This window comes from Poecilia latipinna, unplaced genomic scaffold (genome assembly GCF_001443285.1).
Source record: "Poecilia latipinna isolate Pla-1442-1.1 unplaced genomic scaffold, P_latipinna-1.0 Scaffold235, whole genome shotgun sequence".
NCBI lineage: Eukaryota > Metazoa > Chordata > Actinopteri > Cyprinodontiformes > Poeciliidae > Poecilia > Poecilia latipinna.
In genome coordinates, this window is record NW_015112851.1 from 197,904 (window position 1) to 210,342 (window position 12,439).

Sequence of the window (12,439 nt, forward strand, 5' to 3'; positions counted from 1 at the left end):
GCTCCTGGTTTTGTCTCTTAATTTTCCCTGGTTTATTTATTGTCCCCCAATACCTCTAGACAGCCTTGGGGATGTAACAGTGAGTTAAAAAGTGTTGATTTACCATGAGATGTGTAGGAGATTTATAATCTTTTCTTCCAGTAATCCTCAGGTAGATGGAGAGGTTTCCAGCCCAGCAGGAATCTCCTGCTCCAAAAGCATCACCTGAAATGTCCAGCTGCTCACATGAACAAGCTGAATATGTTCTGAAGAAAACGGTTATGGTCAGATAAAATAAAGACAGAGCTGTTTGGTGAGTTGAAGCTTTTGGACTTAAGGACACTCAGCTGTTAGGCATGGTGGTGATGGCATCATGCTGTGAGGCTGTTTGGCTGTTTGCTGCACAAAGTAGTGGAATAATAATGAGAGAACCTGACTTCACGGGCCACAGCTAGTCAGAACTGGGTGTTAAAGCAGAACAAAGGTCAAACTGGTTTTGGACTGGATAAAGCAGGCCAGCATTGGACTTCTGAAATAAATTTCACTAAACTCTGAACTCAGTTAAATATTTGTGGATCGTGCCTAACACCTGGAGCAGAGCCAGGAAATCTCTGCATTCAAATGAACTCAAACAGGACAGTGGTTAAGTATTCAGCCTGAACTGCTACAGGTTGGCTGATGTTTGTAAAAATTTCATAGTCAAGGTGAATCTTAAAGAGAGTTTTTAACCAAAGATTACGGTAATTATATGCACATATTTTATCCTGCAATAATCCCGTGTGGATTAGAGAAAATCCATCATAATAACTGCAATCCATGCTGGCCAAAGTGTAAATAAATAATTAAAAGCTCAGAATGAATATAATCCATCTCATGATGAGTAGACATAAACTTTTGACAAAATTCATTTCACACCCTTAGAGTGAGAACATTTTTGATTTGCATTTATTCACAAAACATTCAGTAAATGTATTTAAAATATATTTACAGACCATGTCTGGATCCGGGCGGCACAGTGGTGCAGTTTATGGCACCTGCTAATTTGGCTTTTATGCATATAGGTGTATGTACAATTCTGACCAAAGCACTCTGTTTCTTTATTTCAAAAACAAATTAACATCGTGTTTGCAGGTAGAAAACAAAGTTCAATAGTTTTCATTTCCATTTACCATTTTCAAGTAAGGAAAGGCCTGCTGGATCTCTAAAGCCATGAAGACGCCTTGTTTCCATACCAACCAGTATTTGACTCATATTCAGCATCTCTCCATTCTATTTTAAATCAATAAAGAGAAAGTAAAATCAGTCAGAGTGGCTGAGTGTTGGTGTTGCCTCTGTTACTTTGGTTTATAAAGTTTCTCTTCCTGTTTCCTGCTCAGTTACTTTTTAAGTAAGGACTAATAAACAAAGCAGAGTCAGCATTATGTAATGGCAGACGGAACAAAAGCTAAGATTAACAAGATTAATAATTAGACATCTGCAGTTATTATGCAATGATTGCTGCTCGTTGAGCCTGACCTCACAGTCATGGTCGACACAGAGCTAAAAAGAGAAGAATACTAGTGGTGGAGTTGTTCTTCAATGTGTTTTTTACGCTGTGTTTCCCTTTGCTGTAGCACACTGCACTAACTTAATACCTTGGACCTCCAGCATTGTCCACTCATGCAAAATTTCTAGATGTAAACAATAACGTAACTTGTCTATGTTGGATAAAATCCTGTGGTTTTAAAAGGAGCAACGATACTCAGGTTGGCTGCATTTAGTTTATAATCAAACATGTTTCTGTGGAGAAGAGAGGAAACTCAGAGGATCCACACATGCAAATGCAGAAAAACCCGTGACTGAGACGTGAACCTGTAAGGCTGTCCTACTGCGAGGTTACCGTGACGACTGCAGTACTGTGCAGCCAATCCTAGAGTTTCATTAGGCCTGCATTGATGTGATAAAATCACAACAAGAATCTTGTATTTTAGTAAAGATTGTACAAAATCCACCAACAACAGCAATTCAAGCTGCTGTACTTTTGTACTCAGTGGTCAGTTCTCCATCAGCCTCCTTTTGTTCACCTGCAGAGTGCACTCTGTCTAAAAGCCTTCAGTTATATTAATGCTGTGTAAAACATTGGACAACATTACCAGTGTACTGTCCATCGATACCCGTCGGAACAAGACGTGAGTTCAATACTGCAACCAGAAGAAGAGTGCTCCACTCTTCCTGTTTATCTGCCGCTGCACACACTGTCCTCCATTTGTGTTTATCCCTCACTCTGTTTCTCCTTTCCTCCGTCAGCGTGGAGCACTCTGTGTTTTTTGGATTATGTTATGTTCATCTCTTTCTCTGTATCCCTCCACTGTGCTTGCTGAATTAAATTGTGATGTTGTAAAGACAACAGAAATGAAAGGTCACCCAGGAGAGTCCAGTCGGCCGCACTGGAGGCCGTTTGCTGCTCAGCTCTGTCCAGATCCACAGCAACAACCCGGGGATTTCACTTTGGTTCTGTTTCACATCATCAAAACAGACAAAATCAAAACCTGTCCACGTTTTTCCTTTTCTTCTAGTTTTTTGCTGAGAAAAGAAACTGCAGAAGAATTCAAAAAATTACAATGTTTTATTTACTTATAAATTGCTGCTTTTGATTAGAAATGGATAATGTATAAATAATTTATTGAAGCTATTCTAACATTTTATTGCATAACTGCAGACAATTAAATGCCAAGTGAGAAAACAATACATTTGAATGTTCTAATTTGATCCATTCTATCATTTATTCTTCAAAATACTACTTAATCAATTTTAAAATTGAGACTAATAATAATCTTATGATTGTCCCAGGACCTTAATGTAACACTATCATCAGACGGAAGCATCTAATGTAATAAGTACAATAATAGAATAAGTGGCCTGTTTACAAAAGACCTTGAAATAAATGTTGGATTGTGACACAATAAAGACATCCAGCTGCTACATATCATACACATTGCATTGAATGATTTACTTCACTTTATTATACAATACTAGTATAAGATTTGTAGTAAAAGCCAGAAATTTAAAAAAAAAACAAAAAAAAACAATGTCACCTCTGACTCTGGGATGGGATAAATGTGATGGATTTTTAAAAGTTTTTCTTTTGGAGTTAAATCCTTAAAGCGCCTGGTCAGTTCAACCAGGACTGTCAGTGAATTCAACATGCATATGGTTACGTATGTATAATCACACAGTTGACAAAGGGTACATGGTTTTTACAGTTTTTTATTAATATAAATGCAAAATTGTTGAATGCATTTGCTTTTTGTCTCCTTTACTCCGATACGCCAAATTAAAAACCGATCTAAAGTCTCATTAGCTCATAGGAGCCTCCAGAGGGTTTATTCAGACTGATCATGTTAACACATGAATCTGATGTTTTATTAGAGGACAAAAAGCATTATGAAGACCAGCGACAATAGGAAGCAGGTCAGTGATAAAGTTGTGGAGAAATTTAAAGCATGACAAGGTTCCAAAAATAAAATGTAAATATTTAATGGTCCAAATTTTTCATGGTGATGTGTTCATTCCTTCATCTAAAACCAGAACCCAAATCCTTCCAAGCAAAGTGATTTACCTAAACTGTAACTCTGATAGCATCAGCCAGGAATCCTCTAGATTCACATCTCCACTGCCTGTCAGCAGCTCAAAAGGCCTGGAAATAAATCTACATACCTACAGTTTCATGGCTATCATTTGTACTAGACAGTCAATTTGAATTTTGAATATGAAAAATTAGACTCAGGTTTCATATTCAGTATATCTGCAGCACATATCAAACACGGTGAAAGCTGCATGTTGCTACAGACCTAAAGTCAGTCTAGTCATGGTGATTCACATAATGTACAAAACAACTCAACTAAAAACTGTAGAACTGTTTACTGCTGTCCAAAAATAATTCATTTTCAACCAATAGAGAAAAATAACCAGGAACTCTGGAGGAAAACACGGCAAGCTTCAGCAAGACAGAAAACAACTAGAGAGAAAAGCAAAGCTCCCCTCCAAGAGATAAAACCTCAGTAACTCAGCTCCCTGGTCACCAAACAGCACAAAATAATACAGATCCAATGAAACCCTGAATTCTTCATTGTTGTCTTTCACATTTCGAGCACAGTCTAATTCTTCAGCTGCAAAATTGCGAAAGTAGCTATAGATATACCACAATAAGATTGAACAAACAGCCTCAGATAAGATCACCTCAGATCAAGTCATAAGATAAACGCTACGCCTCTTAGTGATGTCACTTTTTCTGCAGTTCATGCAGCAGACATGAGTTCAAACACAGAAGAAGAAAAGAGTCAGCAGAGCCTTGAACAGTGGCTTTAGCATAGTATTAAAATTTTATTTGCATATTTTATGGTTTGTATCACTTGGTACTAGTGGCAGATTTGTGAATGTTTTGCTAATTGCAGTTAGACCCAGTGGCAGTGTTTTATATGGGCCATATGGGCAGATGCCCAGGGAGGCAGTAGACCAGAGGACGTGCAGATAATAAAGTATAAGTTATGTCCTGAACCAGATTTATATTGTTTTATGCATGTGGAGTCGTGTAGCCTCCTTCTGCTCGGTGCAGGCAGCAGGGAGATGGCCTCTGTGTTTTCTGCATAACTACATTTTATCTCCATGCATCTGAAAACCGACTGGTTAGCACCACCAGAATTAACAAGTTGGTTTTCAGACTTTTAGCAAGAACACTCTCAACTTGAGCCTGACTTTTTCCCCAGATCTGAGATCCTACTTCTAAAACAAATCAAATAAAACTTTAAAATATCCAAACCAGTCCTGCTGAGATAAACATCCATCTGTGTCTGCAGTTGATTCTCCTGATGAGGTTAAGGTGCTGATCTCTGGTTATTGTACAAACATTTCTTTTTACAAAACATTTCCACAAAGTAGGACTGAGGTTGAATTACTTTTAAATGAGTAAAACTGTTCTTTTTTGCAGTGAGGTTACAAAATATTAAATGCATATAGATGCCAAACTTTTCAGAATGTTTTAATTTATTTGAATTATTTTTCTTCTACTTTACTGTCCTTACGTCAGTGAATTGACATATAATATAAATTCCATAAAAATATATTTGAGTTTGTTGTGATGTAAAACATGTGGAAAAACCCAAAGTGTGTGTACTTTGTTCTGCATATTGATTTTTGATTTTCTGTCAAATAAAGGACAACATTAAAAAAGAACAAAACATTAAAATGCAACAAAAAGTCAATCATAAAAACAATGAGAAACTAAGATTTCAAGCTTTGAACAAGTGAGAAAATGACAGGATTTCTTCTGTTAAGCAAAACTATGTTTGGCTTTAGGAAGGAGAATGTGTTTATCCACTAAACCTGGAAAAGGAGAAACTTAACGGCTGTTCTTAAGGAGAAAAAAATAAGTGATTTAAAACATTTAATGAGTGAATAGCAGAGTAGGAGCTCAGCCGACTGGATAATGCTCAGTTAAGGAGACGCCGATTGGCCTGCCATTAAATCCTCCACCAGCCGCACAATAACAATAACGACTTTTGTTTAGTAATGACTGGTAATTATAGGCACAAAACCCCAGAAGAAAACTTCTGCTACATAACAGAATTATGAATGTTAAATTTCTTCTTCCAGCACTCCTTCAAGCTGTGCATAGCAACCTGGAGTTCCTCCATGGGAGCAGGAGGAGGAAACACAAACACCTTGCCGAGTTGTGATGATGTATTTGAACATGGAAAAAAAGGGAAAACATTTCATTTTTATTTTCCCCCAAAGCAGATTTCATGTTGACATACAGACCAACTTTCTGCAATGAAAGTTGCCATGGTAGCATTGTCAAAAGTTGCATGGCAACAATCACAAACATCCCAGTGTAGACGGTCATCCCTTATGTGTGTGTTTATTTTCTTGCATGTTGTGCTGGAAGAGAGGTAAAGTTTTGGTTTAGCTTTGTTTTAAATACTTTTAGGAAGTATTGTGCTTTTAGTAGAATAAGACGTTAGTTTACAGCAGCCGTCTGAACAGTTTGCTGACTCCCCTTCAATGTCAAAGCAGCCAGACCTACCAAGACCTGGACTCCACCAAACGTCTGAAGGACTGCCGTGGTATCTGGCACCGTCATGCTGGCAGCTTCACCTTGAAGCCCACATATACTGCACCGGGCCAAGGTTTGGTCTAGTGATCACCTGAGACTTGATGTGCTCCTCAAACCTTTCATGAACTATTTTTATTTTGTGGTAGGTGCATTGTCTTTCTTAAAGAGGCCAGATTCACCAGGGAATCTGGTTTCATGAAACAGAATACATGCTAAGTTAGAAAAGTTGAGTTGGGGGGATACATGTCAAAGTATCTTCCCCATGAATGGCAGAACCCAAACTTTCCAAGCAGAGTATTACCATCACAGGTTGTGTTCTGATTTTAATTATTCATAATAAAATGGCATTTAAAGAGTTTTATTGAAGACCAATAATAACCTGTTTTGCAGGAAACCACTGCTGCAGCAGATTTTTGTGCCAGAACAGTAAATTCAAAAGTAACATTTTAACTTTTCCTCATGAGTCGGTTTTATGTCACATCTTTGTAAGGACAAGTTTAGCTGTTGCTTTAATTCGTCACATGATAAAGATTTGCTTTATGTAATAGATGTGGTTTAATGAGGAATAAAAGTATAAAAGACTTTCTCTCAAGAGTAACAGAAATTTATGAGCAACATTCTGAATCCTTCAACCAACTGACTGATATAGAGAGATACATATTTCAACTGCACACAGTCAGGGACTGATTTCTGTTTTTTTAAGAATGTTTTTTTCTTCTCTGTTTCAGAACTGCAGCATCTTTACCTCTCATGACTCTCCATGTCCATGCATGTAGCACTTAGACTTCACAGACAACCAGGTGCACCCCAGATATAAATAGTTTTTACTAACTGTGTTTAGATTAACCATAAAATTGTGGAAATTGAAATTACGAAAATAAAACTGCTCATTGGAAACACACCAAGTTAAAAAACAACAAAACAAAACGTGTTTTTCAATTAAATGTTTTGGTTGGATGAGGTGGTTTTTCAGTCGTATTAAAATAGATTTATTTTTGAAAAACTGAAATGGAAACACTTTCTTTGCATCACATCACATGACCAACATCGGGATGTTACTACTGGCTAAAACCATGAAGAAGATGACAGGAAGTAGCAGGAGGATGAAGTTTTTTTTTTTTTTTTTCAAACAGTGTTCGTCATCACCAGCCCCCACAGCTTCACAGTTCATAAAAACTTGTCTGTGATTCCAACATGTTGAATCCATAGCACTAATGTAAAATCACAGACTACAATTTCCCCAAAGCGCTGCATACGTAGCCGCTCCCAGGTGGGCGGGGCTTGTTTGTCCAATGGGTGAGTAAGACGCTGACGTCTCCTCTGATTGGCAGGTAGGTGATGAGCGTTACCTTCATATATCATGTAACTGTTTACATCTGTCGTTGCCAGGATTAGTAATGAACAAACTTTTTCATGTGAGATTTTAATTTCATTTCTTAACACAATTGTGAATTTGTATATTTAAGCAGAATATAGTCAAAGATTTGTCCACATTATTCATGGAAACAGAACTGCAAAAGCCTCATAGGGGTAATAACGCTCCTTATCTGTTTATGTGCTTCTGCTTAGAAAAGGGGGAAAAAAAGAATAAACTGTTATTTAGGAGCAGAATATCAAGGCAGTTTTTTGTATCCTTGTTCCTGAGCGATACTTTATTTAAACTGGGAAAATGGCAGATCTCTCCTTTCTTATATTTTACAAGGTCAACCACAGGGTTTCTGGAACCTTTCACACAATGACACTGTACTGGTTAAGAAGAAGTGTAAAGACCTGTGATGTTCTGGTGACCCGTCCAGGCCGAACCCTGCCTTACACCCAATGACCGCTGGAGACGGGGAACCTTCTGCACAGACCTGTGGGTATAGACAATGGATGGAGGAATAGACTAGTGTAAAGACAACTTGGCTGTTGTTCTTTAAATAATCCTGATGGCACCTGTCTGATTCTCCCAGCTCCAAAGGACAAAGCGGGGAAACGGAGGAACGGGGAAAAAGATCAGCTTTAGCTGCACAACAGATAAAAGCTGTAATCTTTAAAAAAAAGTCAAACAGCTTTACCAAGTACAGTTATGTTTTAATTAAAGTGTAATTACAGCCTGTTTCAGTATCTGTTATTTCAGAATCTTCATGTGACTTTGAGCCTTTAAATGAATAGTTAGACTCTATGAATAGATTTTAAACCATGTTGTCTTATGTACTTGTGTGTGTTGGGTTTTTAAAATAAAACAATCTGAAAAAGTGTCATTGAAGGAACTAGTGCTGAGCATTAGTGAGGTGAGAAACAGCCCACCTTATCTGTAATTCTGCTGTTTACAGAGAAGTGCTGCATTTATTTCTGTTTAATCCCTTTCTGGCCGGCGCTGTGGTCAGATGACAGGCGCTAATCTCCAGGCTCCCTGCCTCTCTGCCTGCTCAGAAACATGAGATTAAAACTGAGCTCTCCCATCACACATCAGGTTTCACAGGCCAACATGTCGGCTGTATGGAAATGATGACGCTTCAAAAAATGAATGACTGCCTTTTTTACTCATTTTATTTTCAATTGAACTTGATTTTTATGGGTCTTTTGCTAAAAGTTTGACATTCATTGCATCCACTTTGAAAAAAAAAAAAAAAATGGTGTCAGAATCCAGTGATTCCTTTGGTTATGTTTCACTGTGTTAGTTTATTCTATGTCCAGTTATTTTTTATATTCCTGGGTTCTGTTTGCTGTTTTATTAGGCTCAGTTCTCTTTTCCCTTTTCATTCTTCTTGCTTTGTTTGTTTTTCACTTCCATTCTGCTTCCCTCTCCAGCTGTTAATCATTTCCTTGTTCATCCCCAGCTGCACCCACTCACCTGGAATTAGCTCTTCTGGTTCCTTTGTCGCCTCCATTCTCTTTGGTAATTTTTGTTATTCATTATTACTATTATCTCCAGTTTTCCTGCTGTGGTTTTTCCTTTTGCATAAGTTTTCTTCTTTAAACTTCTCACCACCAGCATCCATGCAGTCTGCATTTTGGTCTGATAACACCTCAGAATGAACTGAAGTCTGGACGTACACCATTGCATTCAATTTGACTTGAAGATTTTGATCTAAAATCAAATTTCTTTTACAAATGACACAAACATAAATGGTTTCTGTTTTCTACCACACTAAATAACGTCCACTTGCCTGGATTTCTCTCAGTTTCTGTTTTTTTGGATATTCTTCCAGTAGAAACCATGAAAGGTTTTGCTGTTTACTGTGCATGGGCTGGCTGAGGTTAATTCACAACAGGTTTGTGATCCAAATTCCAGAAGTATTACTTCACCATTCCGGTTTTTATCTTCTTTATCCAGGTTTTATTTGAGTAATCTTTCTTGCTGCTGTCCGAAAAATGTTAGGTTAACTTGACATTTTAATTCACCCTGAGGCGAACGGTATGCAAGCATTGCTCTCAGTCCTGTGTGTTTATGTCTCAGCCCTGATAGACTAAAAACAAGAAAACATTTGCCCACTTTTTGTCCACTGACCATCTGATATCATCACCAGGTATAGAACGTCTCGCTCATGTAAACTTACCAAATAAAAGGTTTTACAGTTTTAAGAAGAGAGAAGAAAAAGTGGACAGTTAAAACATCATTCAGTGACATTTCTAATTGTCACTTTATTTTCTTTACATCAATAAAATGTAAAAGTGGTAAATTCTTGTTGTTCAGCAGGAAGATCTACTGAACCTGTAGAAAACAGGCTGCTACACCATTATTAATGTGAATACAACAAACACACAAAAAGATTAAAGTCATAATTTCACTTGCCAAAAACTCAGCTTTCACATGGAAAGAAGGATGGATAAGTTCAATGTGGGTCCTGCCTTAATTCTCCACTTATTTTGACTTTTGGCAGTAAACCAACCTCACACCTCTTTTGTCTCATCTGACCTCTAATAACACCAGCAGCTGCCACAGAAACACATTGCAAACACCCTTTATAGTTCAATAGTCTGGACTGTGATCTTTACCTTGGCTGCAGTGAATGTTTGCTGAACAAACAGAATGGCTAAATAAAAGTGAGAATTATTTAACACAACAGAATGCTTTTTCTTTTCAGTCGAATTGATGCACATTTTAACACAGATACTGCAGTCACATGCATTTTTGTTTGGCTTTTATTCTTAGTATCATTTAGTTTCTAAAATGTGTAATTGTGACCAGAAAGTGTTTCTCAAATCATGTTTCATGTTGAAGTTGTGGCAGAACCGACCTTTTGTTTAGGACAGACCTTTTGGTTTCCCAGCAGGAAAACTGAGCAGCCAGAAAAAGGCAGCAGTCATGTGGATTTAGTGACAATCCAACCCCAAAACTGAGTTTTATTCACATACTGTCAATGTTATGTGGTATTTTGATGTTGGTTCAAATGTGTAATACATTTTAAAAGTATATTAAGAGCTGTAATGTAATAAAGTTCTGAGATTAGTAGGACTTTGTGAAGTATCTACTGCATATTGGCACCAAGAATTCGATCGAGAGCAAGAGGGCTGGATTTTGTTCTCCATTGCAACATTCAGTTTCTGGTTTTATTTCTAGACAAATTTGGCTCCGTGTTGTGTGATCATGTTTTCCCAAATAACTCAGAACATAATAAGACATGAAATGTCTCATTTGAGGATGTGTTGCTGTCCAGAGGAATCCAGGCTTGATGCAGCAAGATCAACGTTTCTGGGACATTCAGCTCCCATAACTTTGTATCAGGTGTTTGTGCTGCGTTTAGTTTTCCCAAACAACAGAGCGTCATGACAAACCTCTTCATCTGTCCAGATGTCATGAGCTTTGTTCTGGTGTAACAGCTTATCAATGGCTTTTCCAAACCTTTCTTCATAGAACATTGTTTCTCCAGAGCGCCTTGTACACCAACCATTGACATTCATCTGGACTGATTCAGACAGAAGTAGACATCACTTACAACATCCATTTATACCTAGAATTAAAATTCTTCCTGGACCATCAGTCTTTAGTTATTCACTTTACATGCAAATCGAGCTGTGTCACATACTGGGCTGCCAGCAGAGCCACTTTCAGGATGTCAACAGGTCAGCTGCGTAAGCTCATATTTTATCACTTCAGGCAACATTTGAGATTTGACTCAGGCTGTTCGTTTTTACACTGATCCAATCTTTGCTGCGTCTCCTTTTAAGAAGTAGTTTATCGTCTCAACTTACTGCTTATACTTTTTCTTTCAAATCCAAATTAAATCTGACCAAAACTGTCCAGTTCTTTAAAAAATGCAAGCTAACATTTTACTTACATATTGTCATTACTCGTATCTACTGTCCTTTTCTGTGGGGAAGTTTAAATGTTCAAACGTCCTTAAACTGTGCATTTAAAACCACAACCTTTCAGATTCTTAAATTACACATTTTTACGCTGACATGACTGATGAATGATGTGAAAAAAATCCAGTTTAGATTTTTTCTCAGCTGTCCACTGAGAAAATGTACAAACTTCAACTAAAACCTCTTTTATTAAACGATAATAATAGTGCATGGTATCAATTCATGCTTCTAGTTCTATTAAAATATGTTCTAATTGTAAATTTCAATACAAATATGTATGTGGTAGATTGGCTTTGCATGCCAGTGAAAGTTGACTGCAGTCTCATGGTTGTTTCAAGTTTCTCCAATGTGATTTTCCAACCTCATTTCATCCTGATTTGCCTTAAGTCAAAGGAAGTGAAAGACTGAGCCTCCGCAGCAGCAGGGAGGTTTGCATCCAGATTAGTGATGGTACAGCGATAAGCCACAATTTGCATCACAGCACCTCAGTAATGTGAAGCTCAGCAGACATAAACAGCAGGTTTGGAAGTGATGCCTTCAGTTATCACTTCCTAAGACTGATATGTCCTCACAAAATGGAGTTAAGATCAGATGCAAACAGAGCAGGTTCAGCTAACCACTGAAAATATGACATGACTACAAACACATGAATATCCTCCAAACCCACAGCAACAGAGTTTCTTTAAAAGAAAGTCATTAGTTATGGAAACTATAAACCTAGAATCAGGATTGGAGCAACATAGATAATCAACTTCCAACAACACAGTAATGTAAAATGGATAAGTCAATTCATACCCACACATTGCTACTTTGTCACTTCCCTCTTCCATTTTGGACTCACTAACAAACAACTTGTACAAAGCCTGGCAGCGTCGTGGACCTTTTGGTCATTTTTCAGAAATTTTGAATGATAAAATGAAACTTTCTCTTTACTCATTGAGTCATTTATTACCTTTATAAATCACAGTGACAGCAGAAAGTAACACAAATCAAAACTTTACATAAAATGGAGATATATTTGTTGATTACATAAAAACAAAGATTTTAAATAACTACAAAACATCCATCCTCACCTTT